Here is a 27165-nt window from a genome sequence, read left to right on the forward strand (position 1 = left end):
AATATATTGTTTTTCAACAAAAAGGATTTTCTACAATACTCTAATCGGGTAACACCATATCAAGTCTTTGAGAGAGCCTTCGATATCAGTTACGCATTAACCAAACGTCCAATTTTGACCCTACATATCGTCCATAGCCCTTATTTAATTATAAGGGATACAAGTGAACCTTTTAGACTGTAATTAGATACTGTTTGTCCCAAATTTTGTAAGTCGTAAATTTAATTTGGACAACACTAAAGTTTAAGGGATGGGGACTGACAGGGTTGGGGATGGTAGGGTTAAATGGTTACGAAGTGGATTAAAATATAGTGCAAGATGTTAATTATCGATATAATTGTGATATACTTGCTGTTGCTCACAGTTTCACCCGTCTGGATGTCAGTTATGTCTGATAAAGCTTTACCGTCCTTTACCGAAGTCGGATATAAGTAGCCTTTTTTTTTTGGTTAGTCTGTGGAATCCTCATAGACACCCACTCCCTCGGGGGAGGATATGGGTAATGTCAGACTTTTATTGACTAAACCTGAACCGCCGTGCTACGTCATCCGCGTTTTTGTGTCGGTGTATGGCAATGCGTTGCAATCCTTCATACACGGATATAAGTAGCCTGTGTGGAAATACAAGAGTCGGTTAAATATGTCCAACCTTTTCGGCGTAAAAAAGTATATAATCATTATAAAGTCCATCTAAATCGGTGCGTTTTTTGTTAGAGAGCAGACAGAGAGTGTGACTTTAAATTAAGTATTTATTTTCCTCTAAGATTTTCTCATTACATTATGATTATACAATTGAAAAGCCTAGATTTTAAAATAAGGAAGTGGCTAAGAAATAAGTTTAAACCAAAATTAGAACTACGAAGCTGGCGTTGATCATTATTATTCAACTTTATTATGCTTACATCTTTCGATCGGTTATACCTAAAATATGTAAGTACATTGACCATACATAAACGTCATAGGTTTTTGAGACATTTTTTTTTTATAAATATTATGTTTTATTTAATACCTATATTATATAGATAGGTAAGTATTAAGTATTCATCGAAAAATATCTAGCTGCTGTCACACGGAGTACAAGATAAATAGTATTGGCACACCTCATACACTGCCAATCCATAGTGCTATTGGTCATTTGTCATGATTGTCCATCGGCAATAAATGTATTGGTAATATTTTACTCGACGAAAATAATGTAAACAATATGTCTAAAAGTAATAAATCTCAAAATAAAATAAGTCTTAGTATTAACGTCGTATTATAACAAAATTTACACATCGACACAAAAAAATAATCTTCGAATCGAAATCGAAAAGAATAGGACTCAGCCAAGTGTTAAGCGTTTTAATAAAGATGTGTGCTTACCTTAAATAACTGTATACAACCCGAAGCAATTTAATTAACCAACTATGAAATATTGATACTTCTGCATCTATAGCCCTTGTCTTCTTACTGCTAGGGGTCTGCACCACAGTAACGAGGCCAAAATCGAGCTAGGCAGGCAACTTGGCTACATCAGCAATGCTATGCGTTTCCACGTATCGGCAACAAAACGCGGCTGACGTCACCCGACGACCCCAAGGTTCCATGAAGATAACCCCGTCTAACAAAAAAATAACAAATTGGCTAGACAAGGTGATGGCCGATGGGCTAAAGCGGTGATAGAATGGTGCGAAGGCAAGAAAAGCGTCGATCGTTCGGGAGCAAGCTGCGTCAACGAAATAGTTAAAGTCTCGGGTCGAGTCTAGATGGGGCTGGCACAAGCCCACAGAATAATGGAACATTAAAGTAAATATTTTGAACATCGCACTACCGTATTTAAATAGTCCAGTGTAAGGCTAATATTTATCGGCACCGACCAGTATAACAGGCAATAGATCACAAGGCATTCGATAAACTCGTATCGGTGATTAGTGAAGCAATTTAATCATTAAGAGGTTAAGTGCGATCGGACCTACGGATAGGAATTCCGTAGGAACTATTGAGTTATTATTACAAATAAACATGGTACAGTAATTATACCAACAATGGCAACTATTGCGAAAAAATCCGTATCGATTTTAGCTGTTCATCAACTTGAAGTGCAATAAGAGAGGGATCACGGACAAAGGATTGTTAAAAAGAGTCGGAATAACGCAAGCGAATGTCAAAATGATATTTTGACAAAAACAGAAGCACATTTGACTAACGATTAATTATTTGTAACTTCCGTAAGGTCTATTAATAACTGGTGGTAGATATCGCTGCCGTTTTCACTCCTCGATAACAGAACTCTAAAAATAAAATAAGATAATCCATTAAATCTAAATATACCACAGATTATCAAACACAAATTCAAGTTCGATGAAGTTTTATGATGTAACTAATTGGCTCTTTGATTGACGATCAAAAATTTACTTTATCAGTTGAGGTAGACCGAATGTTTATATTCGATAATATAATATCCTACTAATCCTACTAATATTATACACGCGAATGGATGGATGTTCGTTCGTCTTTGACGCAAAAACCACTGAACGGATTTAGACGAAACTTAGTGCACTGATAGTTTATAACCAGGATTAATATATAGAATAGTTTTTATCCCGATTTTATGTTCCCGTTGGATCATTTTCATTCTAAAGCGGGCGGGGACGCGGACAACAGCTAGTATTCGATTTTCTCGAACATCAAATTTACTAGTGTTAAATTTCACACAGTTTGATATAGGTATGAAAGATAACATAATATTTGGTTAATGTATCTGTTGATTAAATTGGATTATGTTATGGCTTATAGGATTATCGGAGTTTGTATATCTACTTATGGGGGCTGAGATATCAATGAGGTTTGTAACTTTGTTCTTAGAACCCATGAACTTGGAAGTTATTAAACAAAAAGTATTTATTCAAGAGTCAATGTTCGTTCAAAAAAATTCAAAAAGTGATAGTAGTGTTAGAGTTTTTAACCACCAGCGGATCACAAATATGGCATAACACACACTTAAAGAATTCTCAGATGTTGTGGTTATCTCAGAATAAATTTACATATATTTATGAAAAAGAAATTTTGGAGGGGTACAAAGGGTTGTGAGACTTAGTCTGCAAGAACTACAAATACCTTAGCGCAAAATAGACTCAAGATTACTTCAAGAGTATTACGCCTTGAGCCCTTGACTTTAGGTTGAAGGTTTGAATAAGGTTTCTAGTGATGAAAAAAAAAAGATTTTCTGAGCTATTTCTTTGAAGATACAATGTGGTATTGAAAAACTAACCAGGCTCTTAATCGTTTAAAAAGACCTACTAAGATAAAAATAAGACGAATCGGTATAATATTTTAATTAAGTAATATAGTTTCATCGAGTTTGTATTTCCAATTTTAAGGTAAATATTTTTTGCAGGTATTAATGTCGATTGGGAATTAAAACTCAATAACTAGAACAGGTTTCTCTAAAATTCACTAATGCATTACTCTTATATACGAACCGAGAAACTTTCGATATTTTGCACTAGCGCTGGCGATTCGTTATAATTTGAACTTCTTTTGATATTTCAGCAAAAATAACTAAAAGCCTTCTACGTCCATACCTATTACGTACATACATACTTATAGATAAAACTCAGAATCTCCTCTTTTGAGTCGTTTACAGCACTAAAACTTTTTCCTGAATGTAGCAAATACTTTTCTGAAAACCGCATCCAAATTGCTTCAGCCAAACGCGAGATAATCGCGGACAAACATACATACACACATACAAACCTCCTTTTTTTGAAGTCGATTAATGACGAAATATTATAGAAGAAATCTTTACACATTGTGATCACTTCGCCGTATAAAAAATTACCAGAAAATGTATCACCATTTTCCCATCATCATTAAAAGCATACAGCACTAAGAAGGGCGTAGGTTTCTGAACCATTAACATTGTAATAGACTTGTACAAGCTACTATTCATGTCTCAATAAAATGTATTGAGTGTATTAGTATACGATTATTTTTAGTATCGACATTGATGGATACTTTGTTTCAGAAGTGTTACTAGACTTAGTCAGTCGTCGTTCGAAGTATCTTATGTCGCAAGTCGCTGTTATCACCACATCTAAAATTAAGACTGATGCAGTTTAAAACATATTCGATTCGTAAAAAGTTAAAACTGTTGCAATTTTAATCATAAGGACATATTCGATTCGTAAAAAGCTGTTACACTATTATTTTAAGCATTAAAAAAAAACTGTTTGTTGAAGTTGAAGAGTTTGATTTTTGAATGAAAATTATTCTCTAGAGTGTAAGCCAATAGGGAAGTCTATAATTTGACGTGCCTTCCGTGTTTCGGAAAGCGCGTTAGATCAAAAACCTACCACCATAATATCTTAAAGTAATATTTTTGTGGTTGTGAAAGAGAGATGCCATGACGCTGTGTACTGCTCTGTCACGCAATTATGTATAAGAATATTAGCTTAAAATGTGGTTGTAGACCCTCTTCCATACCTCCAAGTGCTAACTCTGATTGACTTATGAATCGTTGTAACTTATTGAACTAAATCACTTGTCTAAAATTATTGTTATTACATTTGATTTTTTAAATTCAAAACAACGCTTAGTCTCGTCATAAAGTACTAGAACTCTTCAAAAGTCCGGGATAAAAACTATCCTATTCCTTCTCAAGGTCAACTCTATCTCTGAACCAAATTTCATTAAAATCAATTCAGTGGTTTAGACGTGAAAGCGTAACAGACAGAGTTACTTTCACATTTATAATATTAGTAAGGATTATCGATGTTGGACTATAAATAATACTCTGCTAAAATTTATATAAGAAATCGTGGTATTATTTTAGTATCATAAACAGATTTACAAATCGATTTTGTTTTAACAGTTGTTTCAAACGATTCATTTCGTTGTTAGTTTTAACGTAATTTATTTGTTAACGTTCCTTAGTAATCTTTATGATTAATTTAATTTAATAACAGCCTTTACACGTCTTACTGCTGGGCACAGGCATGCTCCCGTATACAAAAGTATTGAGCATTGATCACCACGCTAACTCACTGCGGGTTAGCGATTTCAGATTCCAATATTTCGAATCAAGGTTTTGTTTTTAGTGTCGTAGAATAATTAGGAAATACAGATACATTTAAATCAGGTAGTTACTTTGCCTGCGTTAGGATTGAAGCTGCACTTCGTTTATACAACCCCATCCATAGAACCGTGACGCCACCACGTCATTAATTTCTTAATCGAGATCATTTTACATCGTGTTTGCGGTTTTCTAATTTAGCCAGGTGCCTATTGAATCCTATTTCTACCTCACTTGTACTCCTACCTGCCAATTAGATGTATCCAATTAAGGATTGATCGGTATAATATGGTTTATCTATTATACAGTTTATCCATTAAATGTAATTATGTACAGCAAAAAGTCCTATTTACATAATTAATTAGTTTAAAAAGAAACAAAAAAAGTGAATAAAAAGTGAAAATATACTCGCAAGAAAACCACCTCTTAATAATAATATTGCAGTTGTGGAAGATTGAAATTGATTGATTGAACATTGCAATAATATACTTACGAGGAAGCAGGTCCTCTGAAGTTAACACATTTGCATCTAATCTCGGTGCGTACGCGTCGGTTTCAAGGTGTCGCTAGCTCTGAGATCCCGGGTTCGATCTCCGGTCGGGTCAATGTCATTCACATTTCTACATTGTCTCGGGTCTGGGTGTTTGTGGTACCTTCGTTGTATCTGAATTCCATAACACAAGTGCTTTAGCAACTTACTTTGGGTTCAGAACAATGTATGTGATGTTGTCCGCATTTATCTATCCAACGCACAAGAATCAAAAGTACTGATCGGGTTATTCAAAAATTCCTTTGCTTCTGAATTCTCAAACCCGATTTATATCGCGAAGCAAATGAACGTTGACCATAATACAAAACCATAACATATTATGTTAGCAACAGTTAAGTTGGTACTAGTAAACAATTGATTACATAAATGTATGAAATATAATTTACATATTCATTCGATGTGGTGAAAATAATGAAGGTCAATGATGATAACGCGGTTAGACCGGAATATTATGTTCATTTTTTATGGTACTGCTTTTTCTTATGTCTTTCTTTTATTTGTTGATATTTTATTTTGTGTTATAAGTGTGACGAGTCTTTGTGTCTGTATGTTAGTCTTTCGTTCGTTCTGTCTGTCTGTCGGTGTGCGGCATCATGATAGCTCCCGAATTGATTGACCGATTTTAATTTGGTTTGTTTTTTATTAAATGTGCATATGTGAAAGAGTTAGACATGTTAGGTGAAAATCGGTTGAGCCGTTAAGAGTTGCTTTGAAAAAAATATTTAAAAAATAATAAAGTCCGTTGAGGACTTTATTATTTTTTAAATATTTTTTTGTTTAATCAGTGTAAAAAGTATATAATAAAAACCAGAGCGAGTAAAGCAGTTATTAGTTATACTTAGATGTTGTATGCTGTTAGAATGGTGAGCATTCTTTAATATTTCAATGCGTTAGATGACAGACATTTAAAAAAAAATTGTCGTTCCATGTAAATAATTATTACTTTAAAATCTGGTTTTCGAGAGTCATTGACCACTCAACAAAACAAATAAATTAAAAACCCAATCAACTAAGACGATACAATTTTGCTTCAACAATAGCAACGTCATCAGAGTCATTTACAGTTATAATGAAATCAGTGTTCGTCATTGTATACATTGTGAAAAAACACAGTCACAATGGAAACACATAAAATACTGGTAGTTGTAAATGTCACGTTACAAGAGATAGTGTTACATTGTCACCAAGAACGTAAACATGGTATTAAAGTAGTATTTTTATGTATGGCAAGTGTACACGAGATCAAGTAACGGTTGCTAAGATGTAACTGCACGAATCGGCCGATCGCAGGTTAAGGTACGCTTGAGACGGTCGATCCGTGGATGGGTGACTAATTACGTCATAACAAATTCCTCGGTGCTTCAGTAGGCACGTTAAATCGTGGGTCCCAGCTATTATTCATACATACTTGACCGTCGTTACGGGTAGTCAGAAGCTAGAAAGTCTGACAACCAGTCTAACCAAGGGGTGTCATGTTGCCCAGGTAACTGGGTTGAGGAGGTCAGATAGGCAGTCGCTCCTTGTAAAACACTGGTACTTAGCTGAATCCGGTTATACTGGAAGCCGACCTTAACATAGTTGGGAAAAGGCTAGGCCAATGATTATTAGTAAAATAAATTTCCGAAATTTGGGTCATTGTGTATAATAATGGATTGTGTATTGTTGTATAAAATTTATTCCTTAGAAAGTAATTATCACCAGAAGGCAATCAAACCGCAAAACAGCCGAAACAGCCAAACCGCCTTTTCATTATTTAGCGCCTATTGTTTTGTTCTAGAGAAAAGATTTGTAATCATACCGTCTTGCAATATACTAGGTATAGTAGCTATGAACAAACGATTTATTTAAATCTTATTTTTTTTGTAAAATTACTTTATAAAATGATTTCTTGCTGGCCAAGCTACAACTGCACAAGTAAATCGATCATAAATTAAGCGACGCTTGACAAGGTCCATCCGTGGATAGATAACATACTAAGTTTCTCCGTATTTCGAAGGTACTTCAATTGTGTGTTCTGGCTATTATTCTTACATAATATGTTGACCAAGGAACTATGTAGAGGAGGTCAGATAGACAGTCGCTTCTTGAAACACTACATACATCCATTCTAGATTCCAACCTAGTTGGGAAAAGGCTAGTATGATGGTGATGACAGAATTCTTTAGATCTCACAAAAAGATTTTTCTTTGGTAAAAGCAGTGAAATAGTCCCAATTTTTAATTATTGGTAATCTATACATTCTAGGTTTTATTTTGAATGTAATGCCATAAAGTTAAGAATATTAGAAACTTTTAACTTCTTATCAAAATAGTTTACTTAACGTACTCGCGACTAATTTAGCGAACCACACAATGAATTAAGTAAATCACATTTGATCCAGCAATTTATCATACTAAACTATAACAATGACCCACTCAAAAACAAATACCAGTTTAAAGTGCACCCACACTGTATAGTTCTAAATACCAAATTTACTCCAAGGAGTTAACGCAATTAACTCCAGTTCCACACGCTATAGAGAAAACGCGCTAAGTGAAAATATAGAGAAGTTAAACTCGAGTTAAAAGCGACATCATACATAGCCCCTTGTGGCCATGCATTTGCATTCAGTTTGAATAGTTGTGGGACGAACTTGCGGACTAAATAATATACGAGTTGATGGAAAGTTGGTACTTGCGGAATAGGATGAAATACGACAGTGCCTGGTAACGTTGTGGAAGCAAGACGACTCTACATAAAATGTAGAGTCTATCTTTTTTCCGCCTAAACTTCAATCGTACTCAGAGCAAGAGCTCAGTATGTGCGCTGTATGGGCTACTTTAAATCGTTTTGAGTGCAATCTGTTACGTTTTAAATGCCTTATTCGCTTGTGTACTCGAACGCAGCATTTGATTTTTTTTTTTAATTTATCTGTAGCTAGTTTATGATTGAAATGACGAAAATGGGTTTAAAATTAACAGTGACCAATATTAAAAGTCATTTAAGCCCCTTTTTTGACATATCTCCTTGCATTAAATATTGTATATTTATGAAACAGGTACAAACGATGAAACAAAATATTCAAATTAAGTGCATTCAAATAATTGTGTTTTAATTCGACTCTTCTAAACAACAAACATTTTCATTTCCAAAACATTAAAATTTCCTCTCTCAAAAGACTGCGAACGTTCAAAAGACTTACAATAACATCTAAAGAATAAAACTTTATATTTTTCCACACCACGAGTCCAATATCCGTTCTTTGTGTGCAAGATAAATTGGTGTAGGTCTGGCAACGAACAAATGATGGACGCATTTCAGTGGCACCGGCGACCGCACGACCGTGGCGTCACCTGCCGTTTGTTTAACTTAGAATTTATGTAATACTTGTATAGAATACAAATACCTGTAATGTACTAGCTCTTCTTGTTTCTAATGCAAGATTATCCTACCAATATTATAAATGATGTTTAAGTTTACTCCATACCGAATTACATTGGGTCTATGTTTTTTAAAAGTTCATTTTTTAACTATGATCAGATACCATTAAGAATAGAATAGAATATTTGTTATTGTACACCAATACTCAATACTCACTGAAATTAACAGTAGTTTTGTTAGTCTGATAACCAGTCTTACTAAGGGGTAATTGCTCTGGTAACTTATTTGAGGATGTCAGATAAGCAGTCGCTCCTTGTGAAACACTGGTACTTAGCTGATACCGTTTAGAATAGTAGACAAACTAACAAGTGGAGAAAACACTAGACTGATGACGAGATGTTCCTCAGGATATTATTGATATATCATCTCACGAAGACGCCTCAGAATAACATATTCCTCTGCATAAGCCCGAAAATATTTTACTATGAGAACAAAGGATTATTTAATGTATGTTTTCGATATGAAAGGCACGTACGTGCTCAGCTGCCGGCGCGTTGAATCCATAATAATATGAAGAATAGTTTAGATAAGGTACCTCAAGTGTTATTGAATGCTTCTAACAGATTAGTTTTCAAGCATTCTTTTAGTTTTATGACATTATGCACCTGCAAATGGAAAAGTTGTCAGTATGAAGAGGTGGCTCTATCAAACAATTTTGTTTGTTTTAAATGATATTTTCGTATTCTTTTGCTTAAGTAAAATATATTAAATATATTTTTTTTTTAAATACTGCTTAATACGATACATTGACTCTCCATTTTAGTAATGTATGTTTGGAAACTAGAGACTTCCTAAATCAAAAATATATTTGAACAGTCAATTATGTTAATTTCGAACTTTAAATTGCCTTTGCCCAGCAGTGGGACACAGCGGGCTAGAGAAAAGAAATTGGGAGAAACAAGCAAACAAAAAAGCATGGAATAAGATATCAATGAAAAGGGCCAAGAAAAATGCAAGTGTAACCGTGGGAAAACAACCAGTCAAATATGATATTATTGTCCGTATTTACATATTCAATATTCATGTATTCCTTTTTATCAATCAAATTTCTTTTAGCGTAATAATTTTGTCGTTACTCTCCAATATTTTACGCATCTATCATTTTTACGCCTTTTCCATCGTTTTGTTTCCTTTCTTATATTATATCTCATTTATATTCTTTCAGCTACGGGTTGCTGGATTATTTATTTCTATCTCAAATAAAGATGTTTTATATCGTTCAACGCTTATTACTTTCCAAACGATTCTTGGTTAGTAGTAATCATTAAACAAATGACAGGTAAATGATTAGGATTTTTGCTTATGCGGATATCAATTTATGACAAAGGTTGGGTTTAAACAAATGAGTCTAATATTTTAAATTTAATTACTTAATAACGATTTTAATACGCGTGTTTAAGGAATAACCTTACTTTTGCGGCACCGTGATTGCAAGTAGAACTGTTAGATTGCGACAAGGACTCCGGCTGGGTCCGAAACTAGTCGAGCGATCCAATAAATAAACGTGAATAAAAGTTTTTTTTTTTTCCGAATCAACGTTTTTATACCTTTCGACCTTTCTTGTTTGTTTGTTATCCCAGTTGGATATTTGCAACTCAATTTTTAATTTTCCCGATAAGCTATGAAATTTTTAGGGTAGCTTCAAACCCAATAACAATGTTATTTACAACTATAAAACGGCTGGACCGATTTTGAATGGAATGACATTCAAAAACGTGGGTTATTAGATGTTTTATCTATTATTTTTTAAACAAATACATACAAATTACTTTATGGAAAAGGAAACATAAGAACTGCAATTTAAACTACAATCACATCCATCTAAGATATTATGGGCATAAGAAAAATACGTTTAAAGGTATTCATTGTTCGTATTTGATAAGATCGTAATGGTTCTCGTTTGTAACAGAATAACAACACTAGAAATATCATTAGGCAGCTGTTGTTAAAGTATGATCATTTTATTTTGTAAGGGTAGAATTCAGTTCTGGACCTCGTCACGCCTTTCACTCAATAGGCCACCTCGCACAAGGGAGGGTACCACTTCGAAGAATACCAAAAACTAATCATGAAAGATCAAAATTCCAAATATGGAAGCGGAATCTCTGTTCACACAATTAACTAATTGAAACGATTTTGCTGGACCTACTGGTTTCTTTTTCTCTTAAACTTAGATTGAAATAATTGTGGAATTAAGACATACGAATACGACATGTAGAGCGGCATCCCTCTTCCGCAATCAACCAGTTCAAGAAATAGTACTAAAGCAATACTGTTAGATCCTTAGGATCCACATACATCTTTCGAATGCACAGATAGGTTGAGGCCAAATCCACGGAACGCGACGTGTCGCGGGTTCGCAAGCATTTGTGTAATCCACAAATCCACTTGTCCTGAGTATAGGTTTCTTCATGCATGGGACTGGATTATTTGTGAAAACCCCCGGGACAAAATGGTTAAATGACTAAATGCGGGAGGTGTTTTTTAAATAGAAAGAAAAATCTTAAGACAGTCTCTCCATTATCTAGTTTAAGAGATGGTAATAGTTCTCCCGTATTTTTCTAGCCGTATAATTTGTGTATAAATGAGTAGTTTCTTCCTACCATTTAACAATATGACTGCAAGGTTTCCTACTGACCTATTTAGAAGAAGTACTATCGTATAAAGCCGTTTAAATGTGACGCCGACTCCCGACATTGAGAATTCTGCACAAATAGGCAGAAAAAAATAAAGTCACCAAAAACATGGTTCCAGCTTTTACGGTTCTTGAGATTTAGCAAGCTGACAGCAAAGCCGTGCTGCCGTCTAACCAAGGTGCATTCTTCATACTTTTTTATCTTTACTCCACAAATGTCATTCAATCATTAGCTAATCGCTAACATATCATACGTAATACATTAAAACGTCTGTATATAAAACAAGCTCAGTCTGAAGACAATGCCAAACCATTTTATTTTTGGTGAACATAAATCTAAAAATATTACGAAATGATAGTCTAAGAGTAAGGGCCAGTTGAACGTGGGAGTGCAGATGAATGATGAACTGATTATCGAATAGGAATGCTAATCTTACTACGCAAGTACGTTCTGATAAACACATATTTCTCTGGGGCTAGTTGAGTAAATCTCTTATTATTGGTCTCTTTTGGAGATTCTTGCCGGTTCTTCTAGATAGGAATGCATTTTTGGAACCGTGCAAATAGAGTCAATACCATAACTATAACGTTTTAAAAGTGCTTTGAAGATGGCCTATTTGAAATAAAAAAAAATGATTTTGATTATGCCAGAAGGGTTAATTTTCAGGTTTTAAAAGAAAGAAATACAGAATCTCGTTTGTCTATCCATTTGTCCGTCACCGTATCTCATAAACAGTGATAGCTAGTCAAAACTTTCATCGACATTGTAAATCTTAACGTATTTACATTGGATTTTTCTTTAAGAATTAACATATCATCATAATGTATACAATTAAATAGATATGGTCAAAACTACTCTCATGGGGTATTAAATATTTGTATCGTGGAAGGATTCACAAATACTCAATACAAGATCTAAAAGATACGTAGAACAATCATGGATCACACAAATGCTTGTCCTACGCAGGGATTGAACTCGTGACACATCGCGCACCGTCGATTTGGCATGATGACCCTCACCGTCAATCCATGCAGTCTGTAGTAAAACGTTAAAACATTATTAATTTATACTATTATTTGTTTATACTGTAATTTATGAACTCATATTATCTGTTTTACTGATCTGCAGTACACAATGTGCAATATACAGTAGGTATTTGATATTTGAAATGACAATAATAACCTACTTACTTTAACACTTGGTAACTTTTACGACGATTTGACATCGAAACCTTAGTAATAAGGATCAATTTTAACCATTTAGTTAGAAATAAAACTCAAAAACCAGTAGTTAAAGATGTAGACAGGTGCAAATAAACAGAGTTAAACAAATAAACAAAAACTACTATTAAATTGTTCAACAGTTGGCAAGTTATCAACTAAATAAATTCATTTGTCTGCACGTCTTGAGAGCAATGTCAGGGACCAAAACTAGTCGTGTATACATATGTATAATTATGACTAGATGTGATATTGTAATATGACGCCAGAAACTGAGATAAAAGGAGAGTCTATAAATTTGATGTTAAAAAAAATATATATTGACTATTATTTCGAATACAAAATAAATAAAATAGACAAGTGTTAGACATTCACCTAAATATGTATTGGAACTATAGGTAGATTTAGTTCAAATAAAAATTTCTGCTAAATAATTATTCGAAGAAGTTCTTCATACGGAAATATAACCTTAAATATGTTTATTACTTTACATTAATTCTCAACTATTTATAAATAACGTTATTTAAACCATAATAAAATTAAGGAAACGATTACAATTCTTGAGATTTCTTCGGTAATAGGTACTTGCCCAAGCGTGATACCGCTCTATACTCTCGTAATACGGCGTAGAATGAACTTTTTCTTTCACAACTGCTAATATTACAACAAAATGTCGTGATACGACCAAAGAAACGATGGATGGATTGTGTGACATACGATATGGCTACAAAAAGCAGGCGTTTGGAAGAAGAAGACATCTCTGACGCCAAATAACAAAAATGGGTTAAGGGCAGTTGAACGAAAAAACTACGACCTATTAGGCCTTTTATATACCTACTAATTAAGTCACATAACAACACAATACAAAGTATTTTTTTACCATTTTACAAAAAAAAAATAAGCTGTCAATGTAAACATACAATAATATATGACCGAGGATTATTATAATTCGTGAACAATCACACAAAAGCGACGCGAGTTTATTGACGCATGTTATTAACAAGAAAAATATTTAAATGTAATTATTAAGTCTTGAAGTTTCCACTTGTGTTGTAACAGCTGTGTTGATGGCTGACGTTAACGATTTATTTGTTTAATAACTATTCTTGTGAATAATTTTACACAGATTTATAAGAACAAAGTGTTAATATAACCCGGTTGTATTTTCGAAAAAGTTATTTTTTTATAGAGCCTCCCTGTGTGATCCCACTTCTGGGCAAAATCTTCCCACCTTATCTTGCAAACCTTTTGTTTCTGGCTGTGCATCACGCATATTTGATACCAGCTGTTGCCTGCGACTTCGTCCCCGTGGGTAAAAGTTATAGGTTATGATTTATACCTGCCCTGTTTTTTTCACATTTTCCATTGTATCTTCGCTCCTATTAGTCGCAGCGTAATGGTTTTTAGCCTAAAGCCTTCCTCGATGAATGATCTATTCAACACAAAAATATTTTTTCAATTTGGACCAGTATTTCCTGAGATTAGCGCGTTCAAACAAACAAACTCTTCAGATTTATATATTAGTATAGAGTATAGATACTTTACAGGTATCTACCTGTGCATAGCAAAATGAATGGAAAAGGGCTTCTCATACAAATTTAGGCATCAACTGACCTGAATTTTCAATAATACCTGTATTCCAAAAATAACAAACCTTTTTTAGGAGTATGTGACAGCTTTCTCGAAGCAAATTATTTATTGCCATGAATTGGAGCAATATTCAAAACAAGGCCGTGATTCGCCGAAACCCTTTCTCATGAAAAAAATATTATTTTCTCCTTTACACTGTCTTGGCATACTGAAAAACGTAATAAAAGAAAAATTTTACTCATATAATATAAGATACTTATTCTTTTTTAACAAGAAAATATCTTTGTTTAACAATGCCGGTTGACCAATATTTATTAATAGTAGGTATAATACCAGTCTAAAGGTTTGAGCATTGATCAATACACTATCTCACTGTGTAATGACGAATTCAGATTCCCACATTTGAAACCCAGATTTAATCAAGCTGTTTCCCTTCACCGTTACATCAGCGGTGTCTTAAAATAATTAAGAGATTATACCTAACCTAATAAAATTCACATTGATACTTTGCGCATTGGGATCGAACCAGCGTCTCTCACATACAAGCCGATGCAAATAACCGCAAGGCCACACCATCTACTGGTCATAATACTTAGTCATTATTACCTAAGTGTTTGTAAAGTACTTGCACTTTGCCCCCACTCAATAAACGCGTTTAATCTAAAATCTCAAATAGCCTGCGATCGAAAACTATTACATTATTTATGACGCATAAATTGCGTTAACATGTAATTTATTGTATTCTCATTTACATACTATGAATGTTATAAAGCATTATAAACGAATTCGTTGTACAGATTTTTATTGATTTACGATTCATTTCGAAATATTACTTGATATAAAATTATGATAATAATATTGCAAAATATAATCCAGTTTCAAACTGCTCAAAGCTGATGAGTATTAGAGAAGTGATAAACATACTTATATAATAACTATGTCTAAATACATAAATAATATTATAAATTAGTTACGCAAAAATTCGTTTCCATCACACCGCCGTTTGTCGTGGGTTGGAATCGGACCCTCGAACTTCGGTACTGCAGTCATCACCACTAACCATAGATTAACATGCCAATCAGTTAATGAAATAACTTTAAATACAGAGTTTTTAAGTAGGTACATAATATAATTATATTGCTAACACTTGTATGAAGGATTTCTACCGACACAAATCGCAGACGACAAAGACAGGATAGGTCAAAATAAAGTTCGCAACAAATACGCGTTGTTGCTAAACATTTTTTTATTGATCATTTTACATTCAAGAACACTGTTTTCAGTGAGGTAGGTTATAATATTATTCATTTATTCACCTTTGTTCTAAAGCTACTTATAGTTATAAAAAAAACGTGTTACTAACTCAAGTAAAACTCACCAGGTGTTATCGTTATCATGTTTAGTTTTAATATAAAAGACCATAAATTTTGAATCGACGCCTCTATTTATGATACACTATTTATGGCAGGTTAAAGACCTCACGTTTATTAATAAAACCTAACCTATTTATTAACGGTGAAAGATGATATTGTGCTACATTTGTTTAGGTATACAAAAACCGGTCAACTATCTGCACTATGTATGGATAGCTGAGTGGTTGAGGTCACCACGCAAAGCTCTCGGTGCGCGATGTGTCGCGGGTTTGATCACCGCGCAGGACAAGCGTTTCTAAGATTCAAGAATGCTTATCCTGCTTAGGTGTCTTGAAAGTTTATGAAACTCCCCGCGACACAAGATTTGAAATTCCTTAATGCAGGGGTCCTTTTTTAAACAAATAAAAATAATTACACATAAAAAAAAAAATTAAATGGTTGGATTACAAAAAAAAATGTATCTGTTGTTATAGCGGATTCAAAAATTCAACAAAAACAATCCCTCAATGTATCCCGTCTGACATGCAATTGAATGTTTTTTTGTTAACGCAATCCTGGAGTCTTGAAAAAAAAAGTGAAATAAATAAAAAAATAAGCAACGTAAACATGTTATACTTAATCCAAACAATATCCCTACTACAAAATTACCAAACGTTTATAAAGAAACATCGAGTTGCGAAATAAACAAAAGCAAAACACATAACCTGACTTAATCCAATTAGTTATACCGTCGCGTGTATTCTAATAATCGTATTTCCTCTAATAAATACTAATAAAAACTGGCCAAGTGCGAGTGGAACTTTCGCAAGAAGGATTTGGTTTTTTGGTAAGCGGGGAAATCCTCATGGACCCACTCCCTTGGGGGAGGAAATGGTTTGTTCAGACTTTTACAGATTAAACCTGAACCGCCGTGCTACGTCATCCTCGTTTCTGTATCGATGTATGGCAATGCGTTGCAATCCTTCATTCCCCGACCGCGGGCTTCCATCGGCCAGTAGTGCGGTCCGGTAGGTCACTTTCTCGTGTTGTGTGGAGGCCGATGTGTAAAGAGCGTCGGCCTCCTCGCCTCATAGTGGGACCACATCCATATCACCGAATGTGGCCCCCGCCGTGGAACGGCAGAACCCCTTGAGTATTCATCTCATTCTGTATTTTCCCACGCACTTTTCTTCTTTGTTGTTCCGGTTGGATTTTTTATACTTGTTTTTGAGGCGCTTAACGATAAGTTAGCAGGCTGAAATTTTCAAGGTAGCTTCAAACCCGATGACAATACAATTTACAACTATAAAAACGGCTGGATAGTTTTCGATAAAATTTTAATGGAGTACCATTTAAAAACGTGGGTTATTTTTAACTCTTAATTTTACAATTTGTTGTTGTAGCGGCAACTGAAAAACATTAACTGTCTAGTTATCACGATTGATGACACACAGTCTTGTGAAAGATGGATAGATAGTCTTGGTAATATATTATGGTTCCGTTTTACACTTTCATTACGGAACTCTACAAAACAGTAAAACAAAAAAGTGTTTTCATGTAATCCAATGAAAATCCAATCGGGTTCGAAAAAATGCAGTGTGCAATTCTATTTCTGTATTTGAATAAATAAAAAGTAAAATTGAAAAAGATAACGCTTTTGTAGTGCAAACTGAAAGGTGTGAAATGTTTCAGGTACTATGAGTGACAGGATGAAAGAGAAAGTCGTCGGCTATTCCAGAAAACGTCTTTTTTAACTAGCTTGTGTGATATCTAGTTTATTTTATCTTAGTCTACATTGACTTTTATTTATACACCTACTTCTTGATATCTCTGCATCAACCTTTGGTTGACTGGTATAAAATGCTTCAGGCATTAAGTCCACCATTGTGCATGTATTGTATAAGAAGTTGAAATAAATGAATTGATCTCATGTATGGGCAAAGGCCGTCTCTATTACTTGTAAACGTCTTTGATTTTGCAATATCTGGGCACTGGCACCTGACAAGATTGTTAAACCACCTTCTCGGGAACGACCTTGATGACGATGCCCTTCCTAGTCCAGGTTGTATTTGAAAGTCAGCTTCTTTGCTTAAAAAAATTATATAGTGAAACTTTTTTTTATGTTTGAAACAAAATGCATGTTTCATATTTTCAAGTTTCGCCTCTCTGTATGGCGTATACTCTTTCTCCAAAGGCTGCCTTTGAAATATGTCCTTCTTCTTCAAAGCATGCGTAGCATCTTATAAAGCAAAATAAGAGATACAAGAGTTCTATAATTAGTGTTTTCAACAAGTAAGTCTTATTTAAAGTAGAAACAACTTATTCTAATTAAATGACAGACTCATGTTTTCATTTGCTTTTATTTCTATTGTAATTTCGTTACTAGAAAAGCAATTGTGACACAAACTAAGAAAGTTCACAAAAACAATACTTTAACAGACTAATTAAGAACGCGACTGGAATAACTCAGTTTTAATTAATTTAATGCTTCACAATTGCAAAACAAACATCGTACCTATTCTAGAATAATGTTTTTTTTTTTGTTATAAAATGTTTCGTCAAAGAAAATAAAATAAACGTACTCTTAAAACATCACAACACATGTCAACCATCTGCCAAATGTTTCCAACAAAAGTGAAAACGAAAAACCAGCTGACAACTGGCACCACTACCTAAGTTTGATTGATTGAAAGATTGACAATTTGGCACATGACACAACACGTGAAATTGAGACGAGTAGAAACAAAATAGTACGGCTGTGATATTACCTAAATAGAGCAAAAACACGACAAATGTTTTGCAATATTTTTGTCAGAGTTTTGTCGCATTTTTCTGCAAATGTCATCAGTTTAGCGATATCACAGTCAAAATGTCACTTTGTTTTTGTGTAAGCAAAATTGAAATGGGAATAAAAAATGTAAGCTCGTGACTAAGTTACGACTGTACAAATTGATCGATTACAGGTTAAGCTACGCTTGACACGATCGGTCCGTAGATGGGTCACCATCTTTATCATGACGAGTTCTTGCCTGTTTCGGAAGTCATGTTTAATTGTAAATTGTGGGCTGTTATTCATACATCTTTGATAGTCTTTACGGGTAGTCAGAAGCTAGTAAGTTAGACAGCCAGTCTAGCTAAGGGGTATCGCCCAGGTAAGTGGGTTGACGAGGTCAGATAGGCAGTCACTCCTTGTAAAGCACTGGGTTTTGGCTGAATCCGGCTAGACTGGAAGACGACCCCAACATAGTTTGGAAAAGGCTAGGATGACATTGCACAGCAGTGATGTCGCAAAATGATCGTTATTGCGTGGCTTTTTCTATTTAGGTAATACCGTTACGGGTGACATAGTAGCATAAAACCGGGTGACATTTAGAGCGAACAAATGTCTCTATTTACGAGAGGTTATAAACCTAGTGACAAATCAGTATTCTTACTTTATGTGACTTTGCATTTTACTACGATGAAAACATTTTTCAATTTCAGTTTCGTATAATGTAGTTTAAAGTATTTCTGAAAAATATCGATTCGTCGCTTAAGAATATAGTTTTATATAATAGTCTTGGGGCTACTGCGGTGTACATTATAAATGATAAATGTATGCAACTTTGTGAGGTAGATAAATATTTTAAAGAGATCTGGGGGCCTAAAAGCGAGGCTTAAAGTAATATTCCACACCATTTAAACAACTATAATAATAGATTTAGATGTCGGTAGACTCTCAGGCAGCCGATTATCGCACAATATTTGTCGAATTCTCGATACCTATTTGCAGTTCAGTACATTGTATTTCATTCTTCCTACGTTAGTAATGCTATGTGTTTACCATAAATCTGCCTAAATCCATACCAATGCATCGAAACAACTCTATTTTTTTTGCTGTAAGAGAATATAAAAAAAATATAATATTAGGTTTACCCTTCAGAAAGGTACCTTCCTTAAGGTATGGAAGAAGATGACATGTTGCACCGACCCCAAATAAAACATTTGGGATAAGGGCAGGGGAATGATGATAAGGATTACCCTTCACAACATTTGAGTAAGCATTTATCTGTATAATTTTACCGCATAAACAATGTAAAATTCGGAAACACGTGCATTAAACATGTTTCTCAAATCAGGGTCCTAATTAAGGCCCGCGTCATAAAGACAAAAGGGTACCAAGATTATACGGAAGGCAAACTTCATTACAGGGACAAAAGGCGTTTACACGTCATCGAAATTAGGGATCTGATTTCATCGTTACGATATCTCGATATCGGTATCAATAGCTTAATCCAACCTTATCCATTTGAAACTTTCGATCTTCCCAATTTTTCCGGACGGTGCACCCCTAATTTTATTAAGTTGGGTCTCAGATAATCAATAGAAGCCTTTCTCCAAATAGAAATTGGACCAGTTTCTGAGATTTGGGACCGAAATCTGTGATTTGATTAGGTGCTACGTATATTGCGAAATTGTCTTGTTTCAACTGAATTTAGGAGTTTCATTTTGATGGAACTACAAAAACTGTAACTGATTTAGAAGTAATAGAGCTGTACTATCGTTCAGACTAAATTTAGCTTACATTCCAAAACCTGGGAATTTAAAAACCTATTATCTATACTAATATATAAAGCTGAAGAGTTTGTTTGATTGAGCGCGATAATCTCAGGAACTTCTGGTTCAAAGTGAAAAATTCTTTTTGGGTTGAATAGACCATTCACCGATGAAGGTTCTAGGCTATATACCATCACACTGCGACTAATAGGAGCGAAGATACAATGGAAAATGTGGAAAAAGCAGGACAGGTATTAATCATAACTTATATCTTCTAACCACGCGGACGAAGTCGCGGGCTACAGCTAGTATATTATGTGGCTTGTAAAAGCGAGATGGCAAAATACATCACGCTTTTCTTGATTGCTTGTCTTATTAAGTCCATTTGAAAAACCTCTACGTTGGAATTCAGGGTAAAAAAAAAATATGTTTTACTCTTCAGGGTTTAGTACTAAAAGGAATAAGATCAAAACCCTTATTAAATACTAATACAAATTCTCCGCTGTCCGTCCGCTAGTCTATGATAAGGCTGTAGTTCATCAACCGTGATTGATAAAGATTTGATTTTTATAAAGATTAAAGATTCATATTTCTGGTAAAATAATAAACTATAATTATTAACAATTAAAACTATTTCACATACTTTAGTACTTTGTAATAATGTGTGTACACTTTTTAATTAATTCTTTTTATTAAAATCAGTTTTAAAATTCAGTCATAAACTTATTAGGGGTTTAATTTTTTTAATTTGTTTTTCCTTTGTCAATTTGTGCGGTAACCTCAGTTTAGCTAGACCGGCTGACTCTTGACTGCTTTTTTCATTATAATTCTGAATAACCTAGTCCCAATTGAAGCCTTACCTTTACAACTTAAATATAAAGGCCTTTCCATATTCAAAGTGGTACACGTACAACCGTTCAACCATTTATTATTCGTACATTAGTAATGCCAATTTAATAGCCATATTTCAGGCAGTTTCAGGTAAAGGTCGAATATATTTGTGCGTTTGTTACGGGTCAATTATTTTTTTTATTCGGGTATAATTGCTGTAATAAATTGTGAGGCTTGTAAGAACTAGGCGAGGTAGGTCTTTTGATTAATGATATGTTCCTAGGATGTATTTTTGAAAGAATATTTCTATGATAAAACAATCCTTCATAATTATGAGTAGTAGTAGAGTATGGTTTCTAGAGTTACTTGTCGATTCTCCTCCGCAAGAATGACGTTTTGAAACCGCTAATCTAGACTTATCATTGTGAATTGTTTAAAAGTGTCTGGAAAACGTTTTCCGTTCTTAAAATAAGAATTTTTGTATAGGTAATTAAAAAAAGGTGAACAATTTAATTATGGAGCATCGAAATCAGGATGTGTACCTTTCTCGATAGCATAAAAACTTCTTGTTGATAAGAAGTTGTACATCTCCTTATCAGCAGTTGACATCGGCTTACTGGCTAAGTTTGGTTTTTATTTAGTTAAATACAGTCTTTAATGTTTATTTTTTTTTAAACCATTCCCGTACTAAGGAATTTAATCCTTGTGTCGCGGGGGTTTTCACAAATATACAAATCACATGCACAATGACACCCAGACTCACAACAAGCATTCGTGGATCGCACATATGCTTGTCCTACGCACCGAACCCGCGACACGACGCGCGCAGTGGGTTTGGCTTGGCGACCTCAACCACTCTTCTATCCATTCCGTCTCTTTCACTATAGAGTCACTACAACACTCCTTTACTTCGAACACATATTCAGTGCTCATAAAACTTACAAGCTTGTCGTTAATTATTCATAAACAAGAGTTTATTAGATAAAGAACAATGTAATACGCGTGGGTGTTTAAATGAGTTTGTACGGCAAGGTGAGAGTTAGGTAACTGACTCTTATTGTGTAGTAAACTATAGAGGGCAGACAATTTTTCGATCTGTTTTTGTAGTTTTATGTATTTGGTAATTTTATGAATGTTGTTTGAGTGTGAGAATTTAATTGACTTTATAAGAAGTGAGGTCTTTTAATACGTTTTGTTATTGGCGGTTCGTTATGTTATGTTTGAAGTATTACGGATGTACTAATTTTTGTTAGTATTTTTTTTATTAGAAGCCAAATTCAATATGGTTTTTGAGATAATAACTTCTTTTGGGAGAGTAAATTATTTTGTAACGTAACGCGTAACGTTGCCACTTTATCTGCCTCCTTTCTCTCACGCATGTAGCAGGAGATAGTTTACCATAAATCTATCCTTTACTACTTAAGTTGCATTCCGATGGCACATTCATTTATTTCAGTTGCACCCTTGGATAATGTACATAAAAGCAACAAACTGTGCAGTCATATTTTTGCAACAAGTGTCTTTAGGTGTAAATAAAAAAAAAAATAGTCTAGCCACCACACCGACCAACGACAAAAAATGAAAATGTGTTTTTAATCTTAAAACAATGAAGTCCTAAATTGAAAATACTTCTCACTGAAAACAATCGTCTTGTTTTTTAAGACACAGATGCAAGATTATCCAACGATCTGTCATTAAGGAGTATCTATGATCATATAATTTGACCGATGTTTTTGACATTACAGTAATGATAAATTTTCGTAATAATACAAAATAATGATTCTAATCGCTAAGCTATTACACTTTGTAGTTCCTCAATTTGGCGTTAGATACGTCTACGACACTAGACTATATTACGGCTATGGCAAAAACCTTTTTGGTTTTTCCCAATTTAGAAGTAATTGTGCCTGCATTTTTAAACGACCTCCGTATTTAGTATATTCAATCCTTGTGTCGTAGGGTGTTTCGTAAACTTTCAAGTGCACTGTCACACAGAATAATTATGACAGCCAAAGTACCTTATGGAGTTTCTTGTCCGTTCTCCATAGAAATGACATATTGGAGTCAGAGTCTAGAGTCAGTACTGTAACGTTTTTAGAAATGCCTGGAAAACGGTCTACTTACTTGAAATAAAAACTTGGTAATGGTTTTCGATTTGTGATTAATTCGACTCATTACTTTTGCTGGTTGTTACTATTGTGCATTTTAATTAGCAATCTGAAGTTTTAATGCGTTCATAAATCTATTTTTTAATAAATATTTTATTGTTTACAGGTAAAAGCAAAGTGCAAGGATTTTACTGCAATAACAAGCAAAGGTAAATTCTACAGCATTATTTATTTTTCTGAGTAAATAAGTTGACATTTTGTGAACAGGTAACTATAGTTATATAACTATTAGTTTGTCTTTAGATTAAGTTATCATTAAGTTCTTACACACGATTTCTTTCAATGTCAAAAAATAGTACATTATTGGTACATTCCCTTACTACTTTTTTGTACCATCATAAATAATTAAAAAAATAAATAAAATGAATTCATAACAAAACAATTTTTATTAAATACTAGCAGTTGCCCGCGACTTCATCCGCGTTGTTGTAAGATATAAGTATGACACCTTGGGTTACAATATTTTTCTTGTGGAACCTTAATATTTTTGAAATAAATTATAGCCTATGTTCTCCTATGTAATGTAGCTTCTCAGCAGTAAAAGAAATTTTCAAATCGGACCAGTCGTTTCGAAGCCTATTCTTGTCAAACAAACAAACAAACAATCAAATATTTCCTCTTTATAATAATTGTATAGACTACTACACAAACGAACCGCAAATAATTAGAAGCACTCTACTAATAAATCAAATCAGTGATTAATCAATTTATTATATCAATTAGAATATGTCTGGCGCGTCATAATAATCTATCAATTTCAGAGGAGACCTAATTTACTTACCGAGTCGAGATCAATAGTATAAACATACCCATGTGTGACTGATCAAAGTGTGAATGGGCAAATAAATATTTCACCTCCCTATTCCAATTTATGAGCTATAAATCATCGATGTTATAAAGTTTTAGACAAACAAAAATGGTTCCGAATTTTAAATGCTGATTCTCAAAGTTATCGAATTTCGAAATATGAAGTGATTTTTTTTTCAGTTGGTAATAAAAAAATACCATTTTGTTCATATATTAGTTAAAAGATGATACTCGTATTAATTGGAGTTTGGAAAGGTGAGACAGTCTAAGGACTTTCAATTATTTGAAAATCATGAACACACCGATAGGGAGCCTCAGTAAAAGGGTTACATTTCTACCTATTAAATACGGAAAAAAATATCTCTACATTTTCGCCTTACTACATATACTAAAGTTAGCCATAAAGCAATTTGGTCCTAGCTCTACCTACAATACTTTAAACAACTAACATTGCTTTCACAGTTCCGACTTACTAGAAATTGCTTTTGCAATCGTCTTTATAAAGTTGTGCGCTATCGCGACTCGATCGCATCTTGACAGTTCAGTTGGTGCACCAATAAAAAGAAGTTTATATTTCTTTAGAAGCGCATTTACTGGATCGAACTTGCTAAAGGAATTTGTGTCGATTGTCAATTGGTATAAGTTTTAAATTTAAGTGAAGATTATGTTTTCATTCCAGTATTCCAAAAACTGTCAAAAAATTATGTAACGGTAATAGTCTTTAAATCAGTTTTAATCGTAGTAGCTCTAATATCTAGGAGAATATTCTGTTTCAAGAAAGATTTTTATTTATTAGAAACATACTGCCTTTACGGGCAGATCTAATGAATTTGAAATGACTTAAAAAAAAGAGTTTGTTAAATATTTTGTTTGATCATTCAGGCATAAGTTTTGATACCGTTTCAGTATGTTTATCAGAATCCGACTTATAAAAGTGAAAGTTTGTTTGAGCAGAAATACAATAAAACAAAGCTGGACAAACTTTGGAACAAGGATAGGTTATAATCTGGATTAACACTTAGGATAGATCAAATCCCAATTTTATGTTCCATTGAGATCATTTTCGATTTATAGCGGGCGAAGCCGCTGGCAACGGCTAGTATATATCTACTTTAACCATCCAAATAAGAATCAAGTTAACAAGTCCTTACTCTTAATTTTAGACTCCAAAGACGAAACGGACTTTTAGACATTATTTATACTTTCGTCTCACATTAACGAGTTTATCTGTGACATTTATCTCATCCAAATCAAGTTTTGTATAAACTTAGATATAAACATACTTTGCCATTTCTGTTTTAAAATTTTGTCTTAATTTGAGTCTGGAGTTGACTAATTTTGTGTTAGACATTTATATTATGAAGTTCTTAAAAGTTTCTAGTTTAAATGTCAAACATTAAAGTTTTCTGAGACATTTTGGAAAATGTCGGCTATTACAGCCCTCGAGTACTTAAATGTTTTTAATGAAGTTCTTTTGTCATAGTTTATTAGTAATTCGGCGTCCTCTACTCTTAAACCAAGAAGTGGGGCAGATAAACAAGAAGTAGGTGCGTTAGTTATTAGTCAAGCATTTGAGTTTACACTAAGCTTGCAATGTGTGGACTGCACGAATTGGTACCAGCCAAATGATAAAGGACGTAGTGACGTCAAACTCATCGCGCGAGATGTGTCGTGTGTTCGATCCACAAGAAGGGCATTTGGGTGATCGACGAATGCTTGTTCTGACTTCTAAGTCTAGGGTACTTTTGTTCAGGTGAATTGAATATTTGTGAAACCCCCGCGGCACATGGATTAAATTCCAGAACATTTTGGACACACGAGTGCGAAATATATTTCCCTAAAGTAGCATTTCTCTTACATTTCAATTAAAATGTATGTAAGTACTTTAATTGTACGATTCCAATTAGGAAAAAGGCATTCGTTAGACATTTCTCATTATGTGTCTGGAGTTACCGCACCCATTAGTAAATGCTTGACCATTCCTTTTAAGTGAAAAGTGGATACTCAGCTAGCGGCTAACGAAATGAGAATTAAAAAGTCGAAGCGGGCAAAGAAGGTTTTAAATTATGTAACTGGACGAAAGTATTATCGAATTGACGGATTAATTTGGTTTATTTGACGTAATTGGTATGAATAACATTGAGGAAATAATAAACAAAATTTGAATGACTTCATCGTAAATCCCTGTTGGAAAAAATATTTGTTTATATGAATTTGTTTGTTTCTAAAAATTGCGCCTAGAATAATACATGGGTTGCGGGTATTGGAATCATCCGGCTTAAACTGCCAGATTTAATAAATAAAAAATATTATCATAACGGTTATAAAGCAAAGATTTTAATTTAATGAAATATAAGTATCTGTGATATTCAGCTTCTAATAAACTTATAATGTCCTTTTATTTTTTTTTGTCATACGCTTATCGTTATTTAACACTCGTATGTACATAAATCATAGCCAAATGTATCTTTGTCGCAACTTTACTCATTGAAAGGATGTAAATACGATAATAAGTACAATTTTCAAAATGTGGTATACTCGTTTATGTTCTCAAAAACTTTTGAAAACCGGTACCTCAAAACCACCAAACCCACACTACCAAAAGATAGAGAAGGAGAAGAAATGTTTTGACAGAATAGCTCGTGGGCAATCCAATCCAAGAAATTGTGGAATCATTTAAGGACGTCCTCAATGCCAGTAGTGGGACACAGTGGGCTAGATAAAAGCAATCGAATGACTGGTGATTAAAATATAAATGAGTTTCCAAAAAATTGGTTAATCACCTCGTTAGTCTAACACCCCTTACTACGGTACGACTCCATAAGCTTTTAGTTTATTTATTTTTAATTGATCGGAAACCATGAAATGACTCTCTCGGTTTTGTGTTTAGCGGGAGAGAGGGTCAGACTTTTACTGACTAAAACCCACCTATGGTAAATCTTTTGCCTTTTAAGTACCGAAGCCGCAGTAACAAACGTATTAAAACAGATTGACGGGTCA

General features: G+C 33.9%; 1 long non-coding RNA gene across 1 annotated transcript in view; it reads left to right on the top strand.

The window, feature by feature from the left end:
* LOC113495488 overlaps nucleotides 1-27165 on the top strand; it is a 90596-nt gene that overhangs the window by 10810 nt on the left and 52621 nt on the right. Inside the window, exon 2 of the long non-coding RNA XR_003400724.1 lies at nucleotides 23465-23507. This is a non-coding gene — a long non-coding RNA (uncharacterized LOC113495488). The remainder of the gene's footprint in view (nucleotides 1-23464; nucleotides 23508-27165) is intronic.

Source organism: Trichoplusia ni, chromosome 6, assembly GCF_003590095.1.
Source record: "Trichoplusia ni isolate ovarian cell line Hi5 chromosome 6, tn1, whole genome shotgun sequence".
Taxonomy (NCBI): Eukaryota; Metazoa; Arthropoda; class Insecta; order Lepidoptera; family Noctuidae; genus Trichoplusia; species Trichoplusia ni.